We start from the raw sequence: 26,303 nt of genomic DNA on the forward strand, positions 1-26,303 counted from the left end.
TGCTTTGATTCCTCTCATGGTGAGTTCCTGAATTCAGTTACAACATCAGTGAGAGATCCCAGCAGAAGCTAGGCAGCTCCTCACTGATAGCGGGGTAAAATCAGGTGGGCAAGTCACTGCAGGTCATTCATTTACAGGCCAATTAACAGATAGTTACCGAGTGACATCACCAGACAAGAGATAACAAATAACCTACTTTCTTCCTCTCTTTCATCCATGATGGTGGCATGAAACAGCAAAGGAGAGTATGTTTTATACCTGTGTGACTTTTCACAAAAAATAGTGAAACAAGAAACTATATGCTAAAAAAGAGAAACATAGAAATTAATTTGCACCAATATTTGGAATGGGGCTGCAATTCACAGCATGCCAAGAGACCCTCAAGGACCATCCTCAGAAAGGATTGGGAAAAGGTGGCCAGGAAGGTCAACTCCTGGAGTCTTGACCCGAGAACCTGGCAGCAGTGCCACAAGATGTCTAATGACCTCATACAGATGGTCAACATCAGTGAATGTATCTTCACATGTCATCTCCTATCCACCATACACCACTACACCAGCCTTTCACACTGCTCAATGTACTGCACCCCCATCACTCAACCAACATCAGTCTCTGGTACTGCAGACTCACACCTAAGATCCAGATACTCCACCTCACCCTCACACACCTATCCATACTGCCATACACCCACCTCTCACTGCTCCACATATGTCCAGCTATTCAGCTATGGCAGGCACATCACCCAAACAGTGCTATGCAACCACTTGCAGGACAAGACAGCACACAATAGAAGAAGGCAGAGCAGAGCAGACACGGGCAAGGAAGCCTGCATCTCCTGAGCCCTGTAGAGGAGAAGCCTATCAGCATTTTGGGCCACCTGCAACAGGGCCCACTACATTTGATGTTACTGAGTACATTGAGGATGATGGCATCCTCCTGCCTTATTCCCCATTTCAAATCCCAGTACACCATCATCCTGCTACCTGACATGATGAGCAAGCTATTGATGGTGTGACCATGGAACTCCTGCTTCCCACCCAATCCCCTTCCCTCATACCAACTGTCGCTTTCTGAGTTCCTGCTTTCAAACACCTAGGAAGTGCTGCCTGTCCAGACACAGGAGTCCCAGGAGGAAGGGAGAAGACAATAGCACAGCAATAATGAAGAGGTCCCATCACTTGATCATAAGATCATAAGAAATAACAGCAGGAGTAGGCCATTTGGCCCCTCAGGCCTGCTCTACCATGGCTGATCTGATTGTGGCCTTAACTCCACTTTCCTGCCAGCCCCCCATAACCTTAGACTCCTTTGTAGATCTGACATGCGCAGCCACATGCTCAGACATTGGCACTGTACGTAACTTGGAGCCTAGTATAGAGTTGAGATCAGTACATGGTGAGTCATGGGTACAGGTGGCTGCAAGCAGGCCAGGGGTACACGATGGTTCGTTTTCCAGCTCACTGGAGGACAACATGGCAGGCAAGCACTGCTGAGGACTCAGATGAGAACCTTGATGGTGTGGCATATGGGAGATTACTGAATGAGCACACATACAAAGATCCTGGTGCGCTATCTGGCCTGCCGGACAGCCTCCTGTCTGGCTCCAACTTGGCAGAGGACACGGCGCAGAGCTTTCCCTCTCTGCAGCCTCTGCTGTATCTCCCTGTTGTACTGCAGCCACTGTTGCTGCCATTCCTGTTACAGCTTTGTCTTCACACGTCTACTGCTCTGCCATCTCTATGAGAATGCAGCAACATTCTCTGGCAAATGGACAAAAACACCTTCAAAAACACTGCCAACTACTTTCAGACACTTACCAATATAAAACAAAATTCCATTAGTTTTATTTACCCGCATTCAGGGTGGCTGACCATTTAAATAGCACTACTGCACCATCCATCTTGCTGCTTCACAGTATTTTCACAAGTGGACAATACAGGCATTGCTAGGACCTTTGTGGTCCAACTTGGTATCCTGGCATCAAATCAACCGGTTGGGTCTTGTAATGTCCAGGTGGTGTCAATTCAACGTTTGGGCACACTCAGGGGACACAGCTGCGTGTACCCATATCAATGAAGAACGCCGCACAAATTAATAGAAAATACTTGTGTTGTGTTTTCACATGAAGTAAATGTTACTTTTTATATCCAAAGAATTAATTTTTTAAGTTTCAACATTTTCGATTTATTCTGCATTCAACAAAAATTTAGTACATGACTGGAAAGGGCCTAGTTGTCTTCCTGATCCTGCCACTGATTCCATACACTCCTCTCATTCTTCTCTTCCCTTCTCTCGAACAATGTTGCCAGAATGCCAAAAATACTGAGATGCGTTGTTGAGTACCTGGACAGTGCCCAGCATGATGGTATTGCCCAGAGACCACATTATCAGCCCCGCTGTATCATTATAGTTATAAAATCACAGCAATACCTGTACCATCTTCTTCTTTCAGGGAAGTCCAAGACTGGCATGCTCCTTTCAACAATCTGCATCATTCACATTAATTAAAGCAGATACAACAACAGTCAGATACATTTCGAAGGGCATTAATGTATTTGCAGAAGGAACATAGTGTGAATCACTTGTATCAATATTGGTGTAACTTTGTAGTCATAGTTAAATATAGGAAATTCCTTAAATGTTTCTCTCTACCACAGAAATGTTTTTCCGATTAGTAGCTCCATGTTGTGTAGTAAAGATGGCTGCTGAATACAAACCAGATTTTCAGCTTGTTTGTAACTGAATTTAATAACAAACACTACATTACCGATCATAAGTGATGAAGTGGAACAATTGGTGTGTGAAGTATGAAATTCCATTATGGGTATCTAACATAGTGATTAACCTATTTAAAATAAAAAGATACTCTCTCCATTAAAATGGCAAAATAATTTTATACGAAACATTAATTGTTCAGACACGACCATTAGCAAACAGTAACGTTAAGACTAAAATGGTTACATCTTAATGCTTCTGATTACTCCTGATACTCAGAGCAAATTGAAATCCTTTATTTTGAATCTTGCAGATCTGTCATCCAATGCCTCATTTTTTGTGTCTATTGACAGTCTGTAGGCCTCTGCATCCCCACTTCTCCTCAGGCCCAAAAAGGTTCATTACATTTTTCTGAAAGGTTTTCTAATAGGACTTCGATGAACTAGTTAGTGAAGCAGGATTTTCTAAACTTCACTCTGCCCATTTTCAAACATTTTCTGTAGTCCAAAACCAGCTCCTTCTCCTGCCACTGCGGCTTTCCCACTCAGGCCATCAGTTAAAATTGTAGTTGGGTCCCAATGACATAATCACAAGCTGACACTCAAATGTACAGAAGAACCCCATCATCTTTGTGTGGGTGTCCTTGCTGCCTGTTCAAAATTTGGAATTGTAAGATTAAAATTGTCCCCACTATATTGTTTGTCAGTCATTAAATTCTACAAAATAAGGGCATTAAATATTGGCAAATGATCAGTTTGCTTATTTATCGACAGAACATTTGTTGCACAGAACAAGGCAATTCTGAATATGGCCAGTTTTTTCCCCAAATAATGTCTGTGCTTTTTACAGAGGATTTAAATTGTTTCAATAATTGTGTTTTGAAATTTCATCAAATTGCTGGTCAAAATAGGTTGCAGTATACCATACCTTGATGACAAGTTCCTTAGTTTATCTCAATGCTTGTTGCAGTCAAACATGCTGTGATAGACTTCATAAACAGTTTATATATTTCTGTGGCCTTGTTAATCACAACTACCTCAAAACATTGGACAGAAAAGTTTCAATAGGAAGCTATGTAATGACCAGCATGAGTCATCTTGCATGCACATATATATAGATAAGACAGCTGTCATTAATAACAATTTGGCCCCAGTTTGAGAATCAGCAAGAGACCTGGATATAAAAAGAGAATCCAAATCCTTCATATTGCCAAAAAGGCTATCAGTAATCTCAAGGCTTCAAAGCCTGGGCAGTGATGCTTTTACTATGCCTTGTAATGGCTTTTTTTTTTATATCTTCAAACTCCTAATGCTCAATCTAAATTTTTGTGCTGACAGTACACTCGTCATTTTTGTTCTCAATACATTGATACCACTTTGAAGCTTAAATCGGTGATGAGATTGGGGAATGGTTCTCACTTTAGTTGGCTGACGATAGGTAAATCTATATTTTCTCAAGTTGTGATATGATTTGACTGTAATCTGACTTGGAAGATAACTGGACTGTGTGCAAGGAGGTTTTATTAGAAGCAAAAGTCTCTTTTCCAAATACTTGAACATGATCCACAACAAAGGACTTGTATCGATTCTCAATGGCAGTAACAGTGAACAGTCTCAAAGCTATAAAATGCTCATTAAATTTACAAGCAAGTTGCCTTGGTAATAAAACTGGCAGTAAAAGAAATGTGGTACCTGAATCAGTTGAGCTTTATATTCAATATGCACACCAAACAACAATGATCAACTTTCTCCATAAATTAGCAAAATTGCAGCACTAATAATAATTGTGAATATAAAATTGAGTAGTTCTTAAAAAAAATCAAAGGATGTTATTCAGCTGAGGATTGAATCTACAACAAGAAAATTAAATCAATACATTAAGCTTCAAGAAACTGAACTTTAAGTGAATTTTTGCAAAGTATCTCCAAAGCACAATATTCCTTATTAATAGTTTATGCATCGAGAAATAAGAGCTTTATATTCAACACTATTTAATTTCAGTGTGTTTGCAATTGATGACATATCCCTCAACAAGTGCTAAAAATCTACAGCATCCTTTTTTCAAAGAGGCTACAATTGTTAAACCAAATTTTTTTTATGGCATGAAAATTGCAATACAGAACTACTGAATCTCATTCCTTTTTGTGCCTACACCACCTTGGCAGCAGGGTGACTGTACAACTCTTCAATCCATTGTGTGTGCCATGATCTTCATGACAAACATAGGAAATAGGAGCAGCAGTAGGCCATTTGGCCCATCGAGCCTATTCCACCATTCAAACAGATCCTGGCTGATCATCTACCTCAATGCCATTTTTCCCCACTTTCCCCATATCCCTTGATATCATTAGTATCCAGAGATCTATCGATTTTTGTCTTGAACATGTTCAATGATTGAGCTTCCACAGCCCTCTGGGGTAGAGAATTCCAAAGAGTCACCACCCTCTGAGTAAAGGAATTCCTCCTCATCTCAGTCTTAAGTGACTTACTCCTAATGCTGAGACTGTGCCCCCTGGTTCTAGACTCACCAGCCAGGGGAAACATCCTATCCAAATCTACCCTGTCACACTCTGTAAGAATTTTGTAAGTTTCAATGAGATTACCTCTCCTCGAAACTCTAGTGAATACAGGCCCAGTTTCTGCAATCTCTTCTCATAAGACATCTTTACTCCCGTACTCAAGTCCCCTTGCAATGAAGGCCAATATATCATTTGCCTTCCTCATTGCTTGCTGCACCTGCATGCTAGCTTTTAGTGACTCATGAACAAGGACACTCAGGTCCCTTTGGACATCAACACTTCCCAACCTCTCACCATTTAAGAAATACTCTGCTTTTCTGTTTTTTCTACCAAAGTGGATAACTTCACACATGTTCACATTATAGTCCATCTGCCATGTTCTTGCCCATTCATTTAGCCTGTCCAAGCCCCCTGAAGCCTCCTTGCATCCTCTTGCGACTTACATTCCCTCTTAGTTTTATGTCATCAGCAAATTTGGAAATATTACATTTGGCCCCCACATTTAAATCATTTATATAGATATGAACAGCTGTGGCCACTGATCCTTGCGATACCCCACTAGTAACAGCCTCCCATCCTGAGAATGACCCATTTATTCCTACTCTCTGCTTTCTGTCTGTTAACCTATTACCAATCCATACCAATATATTAGCTCCTATCCCATGTGCTCTAACTTTGTTTACTAACCTCATGTGTGGGACCTTATCAAAAGCCTTCTGAAAATCCAAATACACCACATTCATTGGTTCTCCTTTATCTATGCTACAAGTAACATCCTCAAAAACTCCAACAGGTTTGTCAAACAAGATTTCCCTTTCATAAATCCATGTTGACTCTGCTCAATCCTACCATTATTTTTCAAGTGTCCAGTTATCACATCCTTTATAATAGATTCCAACATTTCCCTTACTACTGACAGCAAACTAACAGGTCTGTAGTTATCCATTTTTTTCTCTCGTTTCCTTCTTAAATAGTAGAGCTACATTTGCTACTTTCCAGTCTGCAGGAACCAATATTCCAATAGCTTCTCCAAATAGCAAATGATAGGTAGTGATCCTTTACTGCTGCTGTGTTTATTTTGATTGCTAAAAAGCTGATGGAATAGTCAAAGGGAAATGGAATTGTGGCAGGGATTAGAACCAAATGTGACATAGTTAAACCTGTATCTGATTTATTGGCAGTCTGGCTGATAGTTTTAGGCATTACTAATTTGAAATGTGCTCAGCTAACTCTATTTTGGCTTTCAATAAGACAAGTAATAAAATGATGCACTATTGGCAGCTGAGGTACAGGCAGAATTATGAGGTTCATGTCAGAATAATATTATAACTCATCGCAGTTTTGTCACAGTTTGGTATTTTTGTATTATTGGTTACGGTGCCAAACGTTCACTGCATGGACTTAAAGGAAAATGTATCAAATAATAATAACCACTGTACGTATTAACAAAACACATAGCGTGCCAGAATGCAGTGTATAAGGGCAATTGTAACTGATAGTATTCACAGAACCTATGTATGTTAAAATTTGTTATATAATTTGGGGCAATTTAAGCTTAATATTGGTGCTTAAACATCTTGTTTATCTTAAACTTACTTTTATTTGTGCTCAAATAAATATCTACTGATGAGCCAAAGCAATCAATTTTTCTAAACAAGAGTATCCCCTAACCTATGTTAAGAATAAACAACAAACAGGGTTGGAATAAACTGGCTTTTTATGGAGGTAAAAGAAAGGTCTCTGGGTCAAAAATCAGACTCCTTTCTGGTCTGCTTCCAGCCAGAATTTAGGCCAGGTCACAGATACATTGGATCGCAACCTAGCACCAAAGAAACTAACCTTCTGTGGATGAAACCACTGCCTGTTCCTTATGAGGACATTATCATAGTGGGGATGGGATCCCTCCTGGGGATAGAAAATCGCTGTGTTGAGAGTTCCTGACCTCTGGACTTCAGTGGAAGTCAGCTTAAGGTCAGTGAAGGTATGCCTGTTAAAATCAGGCATACCTCCTTGGCGCGGGCAGATGGGTCCTAATTGGGAAATGGGCTGAAATTGAAGCCTGGACCCTGCCCCCCCCCCCCCCCCCCCACTCACAAGGAGGAATCAGTACTATGTTTTAGAAGTGTATTTTTTTTAACTCAGCTCTCTTCCAAACAAGTCATAGGTAGCAACAAAACAAAATCTTCTTTGTGGGGGCATTACCCCCACTGAGGCTGATTCACCCCCACCAGACTTTCAGGCCTTGCTGCAATGGCAAGCAGCCCAGCTGTGTCACTCGTCACTTTGATGCCTGCCAATGGTAAGGAAAGGAAGGGAGTTTCCCTTAAATTCCATGTGGTGGAGGACCAGAATGGTTGCATCTCGACACTTACACAGAGGTACTATTCCCCATTGATTTTTGAGCCAGCTATTTCTTTAAAATCAGGGTTGAAATGCTGTGGAGGTTCCACCAATCACAGGTCATGACTCCCAATGGGAAACCAGTGTAATCCCAGGGGAAACAGTGGAGATTCACTTATTCTGGTCTTTGCTTTTTTGGGTATTTTCTTTATTGTCTAGTAAGGGGCAGATGAAGGGAAAAAAACCTCTGTCCATCTTTTACAAGGAAAAACAGGAAGGAGCAGGGCTAGAGAGCACTGTGTGGTCTGCTCCAGAAGTAACCAATGGGATCACAACCGAAGGAATTCCAGAAATTATTGTTACGCCAATGTGTTTCGTTGAATGATAATTTTCTTTGGTCCACTGACTGGAGATCCGAATTTATATTTTTTTGAAGAAATTTCAAAAAAACATTTAAAGCAGGATGACTGCCAGCAGTTTAAGATGATCACCTAGTTTGCTACACTGTATCCTACATTGCAAAGAACTGTGAGGCGGGAGACAAAAAGTCTGCATTTCCCAGCAAGAACCAAGACTCAGGAAATTTGAAAGAACTACCTATTCTTTTTAGCAAGCAGAGAAATACTGCTAACTGTTATGTTTGAATCATTCAGTGATTGTCATGTGACAAGCTCCTCCCATCTGTGGTTTTTAAGCTGGTGTTTTCCTCTGCAGCAGACGAAGAACAACTGGACTCTGACATGAGCAGACCCCAAGTGGGGGTTCCTCTCTCAGTCTCCATTCCAGCTCAAAAGCTTTCAACTCCTGCTTATTGACTGATCACCTTTTCATACTCCGGCCACAATCAGAAATCCCGTTGGTGGAAACAATCTGCATCGCTCTCTCCAAGGGACCCGCCGAACCTCTTCAAACTAAAAGCCTCAGGGCCACTGAATTCAGCTCGAAGCCAGCCAAATCGCCAAACCCCACAGACTATATACCTTTTTTGTAATCGACTCTAACTCAACCAATCTTTCTTTCCCAACTCTGTAATCTATTTGTGTGTGTGTAAACCTCTAGTGAGTGTCTGAGTGAAATTTGCCACGTTGTTTATTGTTTTATTAGTTCCATTTAGGTACAATAACATTAATCTCTTTCTTTGTTAACTCATGAAAACCATTCCAATAGGTTCTTGTTATGATTATAGCAAGTAAGGATGTCTTGCTGCAATTATACAGGGCCTTGGTGAGGCCACACCTGGAATATTGTGTGTAGTTTTGGTCTCTTTATCTGAGGATGGATGTTCTTGCTATGGAGGGAGTGCAGCGAAGGATTACCAGACTGATTCCTGGGATGGCGGGAATGACGTATGAGGAGAGATTGAGTGGGTTAGGATTATATTCGCTGGAGTTCAGAAGAGTGAGGGGGGATCTCATAGAAACCTTTAAAATTCTAACAGGACTTGACAGGGTAGATGCAGGAAGGATGTTCCTGATAGTGGGGGAGTCCAGAACCAGGGGTCATAGGCTGACGATACGGAGTAAACCTTTCAGGTCTGAAATGAGGAGAAATTTGTTCACCCAGAGAGTGGTGAGCCTGTGGAATTCACTACCACAGAAAGCAGTTGAGGCCAAAACATTGTATGGTTTCAAGAAGGAGTTAGATATAGCTCTTGGGGCGAAAGGGATCAAAGGATATGGGGGGAAAGCGGGAACAGGTTACTGAGTTGGATGATCAGCCATGTTCATAATGAATGGCAGAGCAGGCTCGAAGGGCCGGATGGCCTACTCCTGCTCCTATTTTTCTATGTTTCTATGTAATCAAATAACTACTGAACTAACCAGTTCATCCACTTAAAGAAAGAATCCTCCAGTGGTGAATTTATTTGCTGGAGACTGATGGCAATGGCTGATCTGTTTATATAAAAATACAACTGCCAAAATGAAGATTGTGGGTCCATGTGTGCAGATTATTTTTTGTAGAAGTAAAAGCTTTCTCAGGCAACTGTTCAAGTATTTGGTGAACATAGTGATACAGCCCATGTCCAACGAGCAACGCTGCATCTCTTGGCTCCATATTCAGCTAAGTATTTTTCAACAAACATACCTTCATGGTGGTTGTCTCCAGCAGTCCTTTTGCTGATTAGGCTGCACATGCACCATGGTTTCTGAGAATGCAGCCAGGCTGCGTTTAGCAGCCTCTTTTTTTGCCTTTACCTATATGGCAGGTGGCACATTTTCAATGCACCATAGTGCCTGTGTGCCTGTGAAACAAGTGCAATGCCATGAAATACCTATGCTAATATTCCTGGGCCAATGCTTTCTGCAAATAGAATGAAAGCTACTATGTGCTGTGAAGTGGAAGCTGCTTTACCTTCAGGCTCTGCAAGTTAGTGCTGTTCAGTAATACCTATAGAAATACAACAGAAAGAAGTATTTATTGCTACCATCAACACATTCCTAGTTACATGTTGCACCCGCCAATACTTGCCATCCTCTGGTGTTCTGGCGCCTGCCAAGTTTACGACTGACAGCATGCCTGAATATGTGACAAATTCACAGAGGAAAGAAAAAGCAGTGATGAAGGTTGCAAACATGGTCATGCAGATTGGCACCTATAAGAGCTTCTTAAATGAATGTTATGCGTACCCGTTCACAATCTCCAAAATTAAATTTTCCAAGTAAATTAGGTGCTTGAGATTTGTGTGCCATCACCAGTTGCTAGCCTTCTCCTTTAGTTGTAGTTTCTTCTCCTGCAGTTAGAAAGAGATTGGTAAGGTGCTAACTGTTTCACCTAACTTGCCGCATGATTGTTTAAAATAGACCTAAGGGCTCCCGAATGATGAATATGCAATCCATGTAAGGAAAAGTTGGTCAAAGTGGATGCTGCTGCCGTGCAACAAAGCCCCACTGGACAGAGGGAAATTCAAACAGACACGGTGCTGGATTTTACCAGGCCCACGACTTCGGGCTCCATGGCGGGGTGGGAGGGCCAAAAGATTGTTCTCCCGACACCGGGAGGACCTGGCCCAATCCTCCCGGCGGTGGCGGCCCACCCGACCCCACCCGACCCCACTAACCGCCGCTGAGCAACATATTCTACATATGCATCTACATATTCAAATCAACAAAATGAATATATTAGCATAAATTTATCTTTAATCTTCCAGGCCCACCGCAATCCTCACTGTGGCAACCGGCATTCCTGTGCCTTCAATTCCCCATCTGGGAAAAGCCAGCGTGACACTGGTGGGGAGCGGGAGGAGTTAAGATATTCCATGCAGTGGGGGAATGGGGTCAAATGAAAGTAATGGGTGTAGGGAATGGTGGGAAGGGGTGAACTTTAAACTTTGTGCAGTCTTTGGCGGGGTGGGTGGGGTGAAAGTCAGATTTAAAAGGTAAACCTAGCAGGGGAGAAACCATGATCAGTGGCCTTTGATTCTGTCCTGGGTATTTTTTGAGCAAATGGCTATAACCAATTCTACAGCTTCAGTCCAGGGAGTGCACAACACCGTTCGGGTGGTTGTGAAGGATAAGGAAGGAGGTGCACCATTTGACTGTACCTTCTTCATCAAGAGAATCCTCATTGATTGCTGTGGATTCCAAGCTACCGATATCTTCTGCCTGCAGGACTTCCCCAGCAGTGGATATTTCGACATGACTTTAAGAACGTGGAGGGATGCATCAAGTTCCTGAAGGTCTTCAAAGAGAAGGGAAACCAGGCGCTGCTGTCCATTTTCACAGTGGAGCCACTCTTCACACTGCCGTCACAACGTTACCGGGTGGTGACAATTCACCTCCATAACCCTGTCGTGGATGTACTCACCTTCCGAGCCAGGTACGTCGAGGTGGTCGGCAGCAGCACTGATGCCAGGGACCCGTTTGGGATTTAGACAAGTGAGCGGCAGGTCAAGGTGACCTTGAAGGTCGATGCCAACAGAGCCATCATCCACCCTCCCTCCAGCTTCCGTGGGAAGAGGACAAGGTGGTGGGGGTAATGGAGGAGTGGACCACGGTGTCGCAGAGGGAATGATTCCTTCAGAATGATGACAGGCGAAGATGCCTTTAGTAGTGGCATCATGCCTCCATATCCACTTCTGCCACCTCCAGCATGATGCCACTACCAAAGGCATCTTCCCCTCCCTTCGCCTGTCAGCATTCTGAAGGGATCGTTTCAGATTTCCAGCCTCCGCAGTATTTTGCTTTTATTTTAGTGATAAACTTTAGAATGCTGGTTGCCTATGTGGGTGAGTGAGAAGAGATCGAGTCATAATAAGAGCAGAGTGGATCTAACCCGGAGTGTTTGGAAGTCTATCTATCTTTCCAGGATATCCAGGAAGGTCTCCTCCAAGGGAATCATACACTTGAAATTTCTGGGCATTCTCTTAGTTTGGGTTAATTTTCAAACTGCTTGTCATCTTGTCTTGCAAGTAGAGAGGTAGTCTTGAAATGTTGGAAGTTTAGGGAGTTCATATAGTGTCAAAACTGAAGCCCATCCGATGTAGCACTATCGGATCACATATCAGGTAACTAGTTTGTGTTAGCAAGATTTGCTACTTGGAGCCCTTTTAAGATATCATTGTGCCAAATGTTCCAGTTGGAAGTTACAGCTTTATCGTGGAGAATGGCCAGCATTTATTGCCCATCCCTAATTGCCCTTGAGAAGGTGCCTTCTTGAACTACTGTAGTCTATGTATTATCGGTACACCCACAGTGCTGCTAGAGGGGGAGTTCCAGGATTTTGACTCAGCGACAGTGAAGGAAGAATGATATAGTTCCAAATCAAGATGGTGTATAACTTGGAGGGGGAATTGCATGTGGTGGTGTTCCCATACATCTGCTACCCGTGTTCTTCTAGGTGGTAGAGATCGTGGATTTGGAAGGTGCTGTCGAAGGAGCCTTGGTGAGTTGCTGCAGTGCATCTTGTAGCCACTGTGCATCGGTGGTGGAGGGGGTGTCAATCAAGTGGGCTGTTTTGTCCTGGATGGTGTCGAACTTGGAATGTTGTTGGAGCTGCACCCATCCAGGATAGTGGACAGTATTCCATCACACTCCTGACTTAGAACATAGAACATAACAGCGCAGTTGAGGCCCTTCGGCCCTCGATGTTGCGCCGACCTGTGAAACCATCTGACCTAAACTATTCCATTTTCATCCATATGTCTATCCAATGACCACTTAAATGCCCTTAAAGTTGGCGAGTCTACTACTGTTGCAGGCAGGGCGTTCCACGCCTTGTGCCTTGTAGATGGCGGACAGGCACTGGGTAGACAGGAGGTGAGTTACTCACTGCAGAATTCCCAGCCTCTGACCTGCCCTTGTAACCACAGTATTTATATTTATTTTATTTTTTAATTTTATTTAGAGATATAGCACTGAAACAGGCCCTTCGGCCCACCGAGTCTGTGCCGACCAACAACCACCCATTTATACTAACCCGACAGTAATCCCATATTTCCTACCACCTACCTACACTAGGGGCAATTTACAACAGCCAATTTACCTATCACCTGCAAGTCTTTGGCGGTGGGAGGAAACCGGAGCACCCGACGAAAACCCACGCGGTCACAGGGAGAACTTGCAAACTCCGCACAGGCAGTACCCAGAATCGAACCCAGGTCCCTGGAGCTGTGAGGCTGCGGTGCGCCACTGTGCCGCAGTATTATATGGCTGGTCCAGTTCAGTTTCTGGTCAATGATTACTCCCAGGATGTTGATAGTGGTGGTAGTGCTATTGAATGTCACGGGTAGATGGTTAGATTCTCCCTTGTTACAGCTGATCACTGCCTGGCATTTGTGTGGTACGGATGTTACTTTCCACGCATCAGACCAAGCCTGAATGTTGACCAAGTCTTGTTGCATGGAAGTACAGACTGCTTCAGTATCTGAGGAGTTGTGAATGGTACTGAACATCGTGCAATCATCAGCGAACATCCCACTTCTGATCTTATTTTTGAGAGAAGGTCATTGATGAAGCAGCTGAAGCTGGTTAGGTCCAGGACACTGCTTGTGTTAGCAGAGACAACCACAGAAACTTTGACAGGGTCACCCCTGTACAAATCAGAATGGTGCAAAGCTAGCACCACAATGTTCTCACCACCTCCGTTGTAGACCTACAGATAAGACATCCCAAAATCAGTTACAGGCAGCATGAAATTGGGATCAGTAGTGCCTGTTTTCCTGAAGTTATGGGTGCAATTTGGGACCAAAAGGCATTTGTGTCATGCGGCTTACAACATATTTTTAGGGCAAATCACACCAGACATCATATTGGTGGAGGTGTTAATGCATGCACAGTTAATGTCCACTGGAAGTCTGCAGGGCGGGCAGGTCATGATGCCTATCAGCCTGAAATGCTGATTTGATATCACCAATACCATTTTGGAGCTCAGTGTTCTGGATAATGCCCTCTCTTAACCTCATACAGCGGAACATGCATTCAGAAGCAGGAAGGATCCCCACCACCAATGCTATTTAAAGGGATCATCAACTACTTACAGCTTAGTTGTTGGTTAATTGCTTTTGGCTGTTGCTTCAATCTACAAATGTTTGGTGCTTTCTATAGTTGATTCAAGTTACAGTAGTCTACAGGGAGTGGTGTGGGGGAGGCGTTCAAGGAGATTTCACTAATTTCTACATAAACTTGATTCTCCCAGATATGGATGCAGTAGTAGATATTCACCTTGGGATACAGCAGGACTTGGAGAACAAACAGAAGCCACACAGAGCAGGGCAAACTGAGGGGAGAGGGAGGAGGAGGAAGGGGAGAAGAGTTCTCAGAAGGAGGACATATCCACCGAGGATGTTCAAGGATCTTACAACAACAGAAACAACAACTTATATTTATATAGTGCCTTTAACGTAACAAAATGTACCAAGGTGCTTTAAAGGAGCATTAAAAAATAAAGTATGACTTGAGCCACATAAGGAGATATTAGGTCAGATGACCAAACACTTGGTCAAAGAGGTAGGTTTTAAGGAGTGTCTTAAAGGAGGAAAGCGAACTGGAGAGGTGGAGAGGTGTAGGGAGGGTATTTCAGAGTTTGGGGCCTGGGCAACTGAAGGCATGACCACCAATGGTGGAGCAATTATAATCAGGGATGCATATGAGGCGAGAATTAGAGGAGCACCGATATCTCGGAGGGTTGTGAAGTTGGAGGAGATTACAGAGATAGGGCGGGGCGAGGCAATGGAGAGAATTTTAAACTCAAGACGTTGTTTGACTGGAAGACAGTGTAGGTCAGCCAGCACAGGGGTGGTAGGGGAACGGGACTTGGTGCAAGTTAAGACACGGGCAGCAGAGATAGGAATACCTCAAGTTTACAGAGAGTAGAATGTGGGAGACCAGCCAGGACTGTGTTGGAATAGTCATGTCGAGAGGTAACAATGGCATGAATGAGGGGCAGTCAGGAACAATTTTGTACGATGCCCATGCTTCAGTCAGGAAATCCTCACTGAAATCTGCCACCTGCTACAACCTCAGAACAGGGCAAGGATCACACTGTCAGTAGCTGAGAAGGAGGCAATGGTGATGAGCATTTGAGTCTGGCTTCTTCCAGACTGGATCTGGGGTTATTTACCACATCTTGTAGTTTGCTGTCCACTCTTGCATAATGGAGGTCACTGATGCTTTCTATTCATTGATAGTGAACTACATTTCATTGATGCTTGTCAGAGAGCAGCCTGTAGAGTGAGAACATGACTCTGCCAGGATGATAGCCTTCCCCATGGTTCAGGGTGCAATTGAATGCATGCATATTGCTTTGTGAGTGCTGCATGCCAAATCTGCTATGTACCGGAACTAAAAGGGATTCCATGTCCTCCACATCCAGCTTGTGTGTGACCATAGGGAGAGAATCATGCATGTCAAAGCCCAATATCCTGACAACTGTCATGATGGCTTCATTCTGCATCAGTCCACTGTGCCAGCTGCATTGGTGCCACCACGACAAACTAAAGAGTGACTACTGGGCAACAAGGGCTATCCAACCACAAAGACCATGGTGTCATGGTAATGTCACTGAACTAGTAATCCAGAGGCCCAGGCTAATGCCATGGGTACAAGGCAGCTGATGAAATTTAAATTCAATTAACTAATAAATACAATTCATTAATAAAAATCTTGAAGAAAAAGCCAATCTCAGTAATGGTGCTATGAAACTATCATCAATTGTAAAAATCCATCTGGTTCACTAATGTCCTTTAGGGGAGGAAATCTGCTGTCCTTACCTGGTCTGGCCTACATGTGGCTCCAGACCCCCAGCAATGTGGTTGATTCTTAACTGCCTTCTGAAATGGTCTAGCAAGCCACTCAGTTGTCAAAGGAAATTAGGGGTGGTCAACAAATGCTGGCCTTGTCAGTGACACCAACATCCATGAAAAAATAAATAACCACCCGGCTGATGAATATGATATGCAACCAGCACTACGTACACATGCATACAATGAAAGCCATGCTGCCACACAAACTATGAAAGAGCAGACCATTGGCATGCTGAAACATCACTTCCACTACCTGAACTGCTTTGGAGGAACCCTGCAGTACTCGGCAGAGCAGATGTCAAGGTTCGTGGAGGTCCGCTGCTTGCTGCACCACCCGGCAATCATAAGAGGACAGTCCTTGCCACCAACTAGACAGTGAGCAGCACAGGAGGAAAAGCATGAGAAGAAGGAGGAGAAATAGAAAAGCCAATCCAGACCACCCCTTTTGAGCTGGGCTGTTCGTGAGAAGTTATCTGAGTGCGATACCAATAACCGCAACACCAATTCCCCATTCACCAGCAGTCCCACTCCTTACCTTCACCAACCATCATAACGTTTGCTTGGCCACAACGCAAAAATACAAGCCACCACGAAATAAACATTCCAAACCTAATACATAATGAAATCATTCCTTATTGCATACAAACGTCAAATTCATCATTGTGCATTCTTTTGCTGTATATCTTCCGTTAGCCCTTGCCTATCCTAATGCTCCTACACAGTGCTACCCCAGTGGCTGCAGCATGGCTGCTGGAAGGCTGTTGACTTCAGTGGGGGAGACGGCAGGTGACCTTGGAGGATGACTTCGAGCGGCTTTGAGCCTAGAAGGGCGAGCTGCAGACTGCACCATGTCAACATGGGTGACAGCATTCTGGGCTGGCTGGCTGACAGACAACAACAAGGGCACGCACTAATGGCATGGCAGGGTAGGAGGACGAATGCTGTCTTTCTGAGAGCGGACAGCAGAGCCACTGTCACTCCATCAGGTCAGCACTTCAGCAATCCTAGTAATCTGTTGGAGGTCAGATTTCTGATCTGCTGTGAGACCCTGAAAGCCTCTTGGCACACTATAGTCCACAGCCATGATGACAGCAGTCTGAGCCTGCAGGGCAGCATTCAGACATTAGGTGGCTTCTCCTTGTGCTGCGATGGAAGCTGAGACTTTGGTCACCAGACATTGTATGACATTTGGGACCACAAGTTTATTCATGGAGTTAGTCGCCACTTCAGTACTGGAGAGGATGTGCTTCAAGCTCTGTGCAAATCCCTGTGGCAAGTTGGTACTGACTCCTCCTTGCTGATTGATGTTGGCCACAGGCTTTCTGGGAGGCCTGCCAATGCATGAGGCGTTTCGTTGTGCATACCATCAGCCTCCTTTTGTAGGTTGTCCCATTGAAGTCCTCATCTGAGTCCTCTGCAGCAGACCGCATGTGTGCCCTTGCCCTCCTGCAAGCTGGAACCTGCACTATCCTTGCCCCTGTCCTGGTTGCAGGCCACTCATGCTGATATCTCAGCACTTGCAGATCCTGCCTGGATACTATCCTCTAGCTGTGAGTGTGAAATCAATTGATAGTCTGTTTTCATAATCACTATCTTCCTATTGTTCCTCTCCTGCCTATCCGGGTTGCGCTTCTTGGGTATCTGAAAGGAGAAAGTTATAGGGTAAGGTTGTGGTGCAGGGAAGGGAGCAGCTCATAAATAAGAAGAGGGTGGGGGAGGTGGGATGTGAGAGGGAGTATTTGGTACATGGGTATCGTCAACTTCGATGGCTTAGCCTCTCTGCTGTCTACGACCTCAACAATGAGCATCCCAATAGTGGAGAAGACTATCTCCTCCATGGGTGTCAGGACATGCAGCCATACCTGTCACCCTCTGGTTAGCCTGCTACCTCCGGTTGTGCACCATCTACATCTATCAAATCTCCTCTCAGCCTTCTCTTCTCCAAGGAAAACAGTCCCAACTTCTCCAATCTATCTTCATACCTGAAGTTCCTCATCCCTGCCACCATTGTCGTACTTTCTGTACTCTCTCCAATGCCTTCACAATGTACCTAAACTTTGTTTAATTAACTCACATTTGTCCATGTGACTATTAAATTGGTCCCAAATTATTGCTTCTCGACGTTTCCCCACCACCGAAGTTAAACTGACTGGCCTGTAGTTGCTGCACTTATCTTTACACCCTTTTTTGAACAAGGGTGTAACGTTTACAATTCTCCAGTCCTCTGGCACCATACCCGAGTCTAAGGACAACTGAAAAATTATGGCCAGTGCCTCCATAATTTCAACTCTCATTTCCCTAAGTATCCTTAGATGCATCTCTTCCGGTCCTGGTGCCTTATCCATTTTAAATACAGACAGCCTATTTAATCTGTCCTCCTTATCAATTTTAAACCCTTCTAGTGTCTGAATTACCTCCTCTTTCACCATTGCTTGGGTTGCATCGTCTACTTTGGTAAAAATAGATGCAAAGTATTCATTTAATACCTCAGCTATGCCTTCCGTCTCCATGCAAAAATCTCCTTTATGGTCCCTAAATGGCCCAACTTGTCCTGTTACCACCCTTTTACTATTTATATGTCTATAGAAAACTTTGGGATTCCCTTTAATGTTAGCTGCCAGTCTCTTTTCATGCTCTCTCTTTGCTTCCCTGATTTGCTTTTTTACTTGCCCTCTGGGCCTTCTATATTCAGCCTGTTCTCAATAGTATTTTCTACCTGGCATCTGTCATAAAAATACTTTTTCTTCTTTATCTTAATCTTTACCTCTTTTGTTATCCAGGGAGCTCTGGATTTGCTAACCCTACCTTTCCCTTTTGAGGGAACTTACCTTGACTGTGCCCAAACTGTCTCTTTTTTGAAGGTAGCCCATTGTTCAACTATTGTTTTTTCCTGCCAATCTTTGTCTCCAATTTATTTGCCCAGCTCCGTTCTTAATCCATTGAAATTGGCTTTCCCTCAGTTAATTAATTTTTCTCTGGATTGTCCTTTGTCCTTTTCCATAGTCAGTCTCAACCTTATGATTCAATGATCACTTTACCCAAAATGATCTCCAACTGATACTTGAGCTACTTGGTCCACCTCATTCCCAAGAACCAGGTATAGCCATGCCTCCCTTCTCATTGGACTAGAAATATATTTCTGTAGAAAAGTTTCCTGAACACACTCTAGGAACTCTTGCCCCTCACTGCCCTTCACATTACAACTATCACAGTCTATGTTTGGACAATTGAAGTCCCCCATTATAACTAGCCTATAATTCTTGCACCTCTCTGTAATTTCCTTGCAAAGTTCTTCCTCCATGTCCTTCCCACTAGCTGGTGGCCTATAAACAACACCAAGCAATGTAACTGCACCTTTTTTGTTCCTTATTCTAGCCAAATTGATTCTGTCCTCAACCCCTCTGGGACATCCTTTTTCTTCGGCACTGCAATGCTCTCCTTAATCAATACTGCCACCCCTCCCCCTTTTTTCCCTTTTTGATAGGATAAGGCATTTGAAGATGCATTCGCTCACCCTGACCACAATGAAGTAATTGGAATTCTTGCAATACAGCATCCAGGTCCTTGGGACTTGACTCTAGGCATTGAGCTCCATGATTATCTGCTCCCACTGCCATCTGAGTGAGTGTCTGGAGGGCCTCTTGGCTCCCTCCAGGACATCTCTCCTACTTTCCACCTCGCCCACGAAGGCATCCAGTGCAGCATCTGAAAACCTTGGAACTTGCTCTCTTCTCATTTTAGGAACATAGGAGCATAGGACTTAGGAGCAGGAGTAGGCCATTCAGCCCTTCGAGCCTGCTCTGCCATTCGATAAGATCATGGCTGATCTAGTTGTGGTCTCAACTCTACTTTCCTGTCTGCCCTTCATAGCCCTTGACTCCCTTGTCTCTCAAAAATCTATCTAACTCAGCCTTGAATAAATTCAATGACCCAGTCTCCACTGCTTTCTGGGGAAGAGAATTCCACAGACTAACGACCCTCTGAAAGAAAATATTTTTCATCTCTGTCTTAAAAGGGAGTCCTCTTATTCTTAAACTATGTCCCCTAGTTCTTGTCTGCAGCACAAGAGGAACAATTCTCCCATTATCCAACCTATCATGTCCCCTCAGAATCTTATATGTTTCAGTAACATCACCTCTCGTTCTTCTAAACTCCAACAGGTATTAGCCCAACCTGTTCAACCTTTCTTCATCCTTGAAATGAGTCATGTGAACCTTCTCTGAACTGCTTCTAATACGATTATATCCTTTTTTCAAATAAGGGGACAAAAACCGTGCACAGTTCTCCAGATGTGGTCTCACCAAGGCCCTATACAGCTGCAGTAAAGCTTCCCTACTTTTATATTGGCTTAATGCCAAAGGTATCAAGGGATATGGGGAGAAAGAGGAACAGGGTATTGAATTAGATGATCAGCCATGATCGTTTTTGAATGGCGGAGCAGGCCTGAAGGGCCGAATAGCCTACTCCTGCTCCTATTTTCTATGTTTCTATGTTTCTATATTCCATTCCCCTTGCAATAAACACCAACATTCCATTTGCCTTCCTAAACACTCGCTGTACCTGCATACTAACATTTTGTGAATTATGTACCAGGACACCCAGATCCCTCGGTGCCAGAGTTCTGCAGTCTCTCTCTATTTAAATAATATACTGCTTTTCTATTCTTCCTGCCAAAGTGGATAAATTCACATTTTCCCACATTATACGCCATCGGCCAAATTTTTGCCCAGACACTTAAACTATCTATATCCCTTTGTAGACTCTTTATCTCCTCTTGCTCAAGCATTGTGGGGCGGCACAGTGGCACAGTGGTTAGCACCGCAGCCTCACAGCTCCAGGGACCCGGGTTCGATTCTGGGTACTGCCTGTGCGGAGTTTGCAAGTTCTCCCTGTGTCTGCGTGGGTTTCCTCCGGGTGCTCTGGTTTCCTCCCACATGCCAAAGACTTGCAGGTTGATAGGTTAATTGGCCATTATAAATTGCCCCTAGTATAGGTAGGTGGTAGGGAAATATATAGGGACAGGTGGGGATGTGGTAGGAATATGGAATTAGTGTAGGATTAGTATAAATGGGTGGTTGATGGTCGGCGCAGACTCAGTGGGCCGAAGGGCCTGTTTCAGTGCTGTATCTCTAAACTAAACATTTAGCCAATCAGCAGTGCAGCACCAGCTGGAGGCTGAAATCATTTCAAACAGCTGGTGACAGGAAGCCGGCGTGCTGCCTCTGTTGCAATCAATGGGTGCAGGTGAATCGTGTGTTGCGATCCCCACACGATTGAATTTAACCCCCAGCATCTTTCAAAACTGCACAAAAAACACTGGACTGGGCCATTTTAGCAATGTTTATTCTGAATTAACTCACAGCACTAAGCTTCTTAGTTTAAGCTTCTGATCAGTCTTTTATGCTTTCTCTGTGCTCTCAGCAACTTTAAATATCTTGCCATGTATGCTGCTTGTATACGACTAAAAGCTATATGCAGCCTAAAAATAGTTCCAGCTTGAAATCTCCTAAAAGGGTAAATTTCCCTCTGGTTAGTTCATCTGAGTTTCTTAGCTTATTCACAGTATGTATTAAGTAAAATTGGGGAGTGAATTTCACTCCTCCAATGTAACTTCACTGGAAGATCTGCAGAAACTCTGGAAAAATGGCATACATAGCATCTACCATTTATCTAGGGTTTTCATGCTCTTCCAGTGAAGTTACATTGGAATAGCAAGAGAACCTGCAGAAATTCAGCCTGATCTGTAATCGACAAGGTAACTTAATAGTGCATGTATTTGATGCATGGTGGACTGATAGGGAGAAATACTTGGGCACATACTAGAAAGTCTGAGGAGATATTATGGTGATCCATGACAAAGTAGAGGTAGGTCTGTGTATCTGATTCATGTTGTTATAGTATTGGTCAATGAAAGTGTCTGACATTTGTAGTCAAGTAATGTGTATAAATGAGTTTAATGATAATGCTGTATGTAGGGGAAAAATTTTCCTTCTGGTGTTGGGAAACCGACAGCGGGACTATTTCCAGGGCCCGAACCTGCCTCGAGGGAAGTAGTCACAGCCCACGATTTTTGTGGAGGCGGGTTGCTAACTGGATGGAGGGCAGGTTGGGCGGCCAATTAGTGGCTGCGGGGCAGTAATAGAGCTGGGACTGAAGAAGTGCGGGCCCCATTTAAACATACCATGGCAGCCATTACTCTGGCTGCTATTTCTCTGAAAGAATGGATGCACCTGGGCTTCAGGAAGAGAGGCAGAGGTTGGCACCTGGGGCAGTGCTGCCCCTTGATTCTCCGACGCTGACCTCAACACCCTTCTGGAGGCAGTGAAGCAGAAGAGGGAGGTCCTCTTTCCAATGGCTGGCAGGAGAAGGCCACCTGCCCCCAAACCAAACTGGCATGGCTGCAGGTGGCTGAGACCATCAGCAGCTGAAGTGTGGTACTCAGGAACTGGGCCAGTGCCAGAAAATTTCCAATAACCTTATTCACTCTGGCAAGCTAAGTGTGATGCCGGACCCAGATGACAGGCCTATAGGTATTCAACCCCTAACTGACACACCAACTGAGGAGCCTGAGGGTGCATGCTGCTCCTAAACATAGGAGGAATGTGTGCCCAGGGTACTTACTGACTACTCAGGAAGGCTGAGAACCCTAGCCCTGTTGAGGACCTGCCAGCACTGATCCATGCAGCTTCCTTTGTCAATGAGGTGCTGGCAGTGCCTTCCCTCTCTCTCTCTTTTGACCTTGCAGGAGAAAAGGGCTCATAATGAAAGAGAAAGGGCTCTGACAGGAGGAGGAGTGCCTCATCTCCACATTATCACTGCCATAGAGAAGGGAGCAAATCAGGGAAGGAGAGATGGACATTCCTGGTGGAGAGGGTGAAAAGGTCACAGACCTGAAAGATTAACTCTGTTTCTCGCTCCACAGATACTGCCAGACATGCTGAGTATTTCCTGCATTTTTGTTTTTATTTTAGAAAAGATATTGCAGTCTGTAGATGAAGGGAGTGAAGTACACTCCTTCTGACAGTATGCAAAGAATTAGCTGCATTGGGAAGCTTCAGCACTGCCGAGGTTTCTGCTCTCAAAGAGTAGTTCTCTTGATCTTGTGTCTCCTGCAAGTTCTGATGTGGAAGGGGTAACGCCGGAGTCTTGCAATGGCATGAGACCACTCGCAAGGAACGGAGACATCAGAGCATGAGTCATCACAGCTTACAAGCGCTTCCTCCACCAGCACAGATACATTCATGTTGGTGGTTCCTTGCACCCGATTAGATAGGGTGGCACTGAATGAAGAACACATGACGAGTGAGCAGGAGGAAGTGAGCAAGGCAAAGGCAGCAGTAGGCAGCCTTCCTCGTGGGATGGAGGACAGACACAGCCCTGCTCAGCTGGATGAAGATGCAGGGTCTCGGGATTCACAAGAAAGAATGCACCAGTTTGACCAGCAACAACAGACGTGTAGCCACATGTCGGAATTCCTTGAGGTAGTGCAGGGTCATGGGCTGTGAATGGAGGAGTTCATTCAGCTCATGTGTGCCACCATGGTTCAGGACTTTGAACGCATGAGCTTCTCCATTGAGAGAGTGGCCAGCCTCATAGAGAGCCATGTGCAGCAGCACTCTGAGTGCGTACAGGAACAGCACACTGACGTTCGCAGAATGTATGCCACACTCTGTAACATGGATCGTTCAGTGTCTCTGATGGCACAGACATTTTGGAGTGGATGCTAGTTGCGCCCCGGCTGGTGCTCCCCTCCAGCTATCTGGAGCACCAGCCAAGAGATGAGGCAGTCACCAAGGCGGATGAGGGTGTCAACCCTCAGAGGTGCCATCATCATTAGTGGCCTCCTTTTCTCCTCTGACGGAACATCTATGCAGCAGGGCCCAGTGACTGAGGCTGCTCCTGAATTGACACTGGTGGACCCCACTGGCACCTCCATGAGGGGAATGACAATCACATGCCACAAGTAGTGGAAAGCGAGCCTTATTCGAGGCCTCAAGGGAGTACTACGTAGAAGTACATACGTATATACGAATTAGGAGCAGGAGTAGGCCACTTGGCCCCTCGAGTCTGCTCCACCATTCAATAAGTTCATGGCTGAACTGATTTCTCCACATTTCCAACTACCCTTGATAACCATTCACCCTCTTGCTTATCAAGAATCTATCTACCTCTGCCTTAAACATATTCAAAGACTCTGCTTCCACCGCCTTTTGAGGAAATTAGTTCCAAAGACTCACAACCCTCTGAGAAAAAAAAATTCTCCTCATCTCTGTCTTAAATGGGCGACCCCTTATTTTCAAACAGTGACCCTTGGTTATAAATTCTTCCACAAGGAGAAACATCCTTTCCACATCCAATCTGTCAAGACTTTCAGGATCTTATATGTTTCAATCAAGTTGCCTCTTACTCTTCTAAATTGCAGCGGATACAAGCCTAGCCTGTCCAATCTTTCCTCATAAGATAGCCCGCCCATTCCAGGTATAAGTCTAGTGAACCTTCTTTGAACTGCTTCCAATGTATTTACATCCATCTTTAAATAAGGAGACCAATACTGTACAGAGTACTCCAGATGTGGTCTCACCAATGCCCTGTATAGCTGAAGCATAACCTCCCTACTTTTGTGTTCAATTCCCCTCGTGATAAACGATAACATTCTATTAGCTTTCCTAATTACTTGCTGTACCTGCATACTAACCTTTTGCGACTCATGCACTAGGACACCCAAATCCCTCTGCATCTCAGAGCTCTGCAATCTCTCACCATTTAGATAATATATTTATTCGTCCTGCCAAAATGGACAACTTCGCATTTTCCCACATTATACTCCATTTGCCAGATTTTTGCTCACTCACGTAACCTATCTATATCCCTTTGTAACCTCCTTATGTCCTCTTCACAACCTACTTTCCTACCTATCCTCGTGTCATCAGCAAATTTAGTAACCATACCTTTGGTCTCTTCATCTAAGTCATTTATATAAATTGTAAAAAGTTGAGGCCCCAACACAGATCCCTGTGGCACACTACTCATTACATCTTGCCAACCAGAAAATGACCCATTTATGCCTACTCTCTGTTTCCTGTTAGCTAGCCAATCTTCTATCTGTGCCAATATATTACCCCCTGCACCATGAGCTTTTATTTTTTGCAATAACCTTTGATGTGGCACCTTATCAAATGCCTTCTGGAAATCTAAGTAGAATCCATCCATCGGTTCCCCTTCATCCACAGCACATGTAACTCCCTCAAAGAACTCCAATAAATTGGTTAAATATGATTTCTCTTTAACAAAACCATGTTGACTCTGCCTGATTACCTACAATTTTTCGAAGTGCCCTGATATTGAATAACAGCTTCTCACATTTTCTCTAAGACAGATGTTAAACTAAGTGGCCTGTAGTTTTCTGCTTTCTGTCTTCCTCCCTTTTTGAAGAAAGCAGTTACATTTGCTATTTTCCAGTCCAGCGGAACCTTCCCCGAATCAAGGGAATTTCAGAAAATTAAAACTGACGCATCAACTATCTCACTAGCCACTTCTTTTAAGACCCTAGGATGAAGTCCATCAGGACCCAGGGACTTTTCAGCCCGCAGTTCCAACAATTTGTTCAGTACTACTTCCCTGGTGATTGTAATTTTCTTGACTTCCTCCCTCCCTTCCATTTCCTGACTTACAGCTAATTCTGGAATGTTACTTGTATCCTCTATCATGAAGACCGATGCAAAATACCTGTTCAATTCATCTGCCATCTCCTTATTATCCATTATGAATTCCCCAGACTCACTTTCAATATGACATTCACTTTGTTAACTTTTTTCATTTTTAAATATAAGAAGTGGTCGAGAGCAGAGGCCACCTCATTGGGCAAAGCACTGTGTGGTTCATTGGGGTTTACCTCACATGTAAATGTGCACTTTTTCGTTTTTTGAACACAATGTAAATATAGACACATGACACCAGACATGTGCGCTTCCATTCTCTAATGGTGAAACTGGAAAAGAGGCAAAGGTGGTGAAGGGAAGCAAAGGCCATTGAATGGGGACAGAGAAACCTCTGGACAGATCTGCATTGTTCAATGGTGGTAAGAGTGGATCTATTCAAGACTGCGTCTTCAATAGAAGTGCTCTTGCAGGCAGGTGAAAGTGAGTTCCAGATAATGCTGTCCGCCTGGGATCAAATGCGCTCAGCTAAAACGTACTGGATCAGATGATCCATGATGTTGATGGCATTCTGACAAGACACGTGAGTTCTGCGCCAGACCCAGCCACCTTTCTGGGCAGCCAGAGCACCTTGGTGTTCTGCATCTCCCTCCTCTTCCTCCTCCTCTTCCACATCCTGCTCCTCCTCTTCCTCCAATGAGCTGCGTCATCCAGGGCCTCAGCCTCTTCAAGATCTACAACACTCTCGAGAGCCATGTTATGGAGAGCACAGCAGATCACCACAGTGAGCAAATCACTTACAGGAGTTTACTGCAGGGAACCACCCGACAGGTCC

This window comes from Heterodontus francisci, chromosome 5 (genome assembly GCF_036365525.1).
Source record: "Heterodontus francisci isolate sHetFra1 chromosome 5, sHetFra1.hap1, whole genome shotgun sequence".
NCBI lineage: Eukaryota > Metazoa > Chordata > Chondrichthyes > Heterodontiformes > Heterodontidae > Heterodontus > Heterodontus francisci.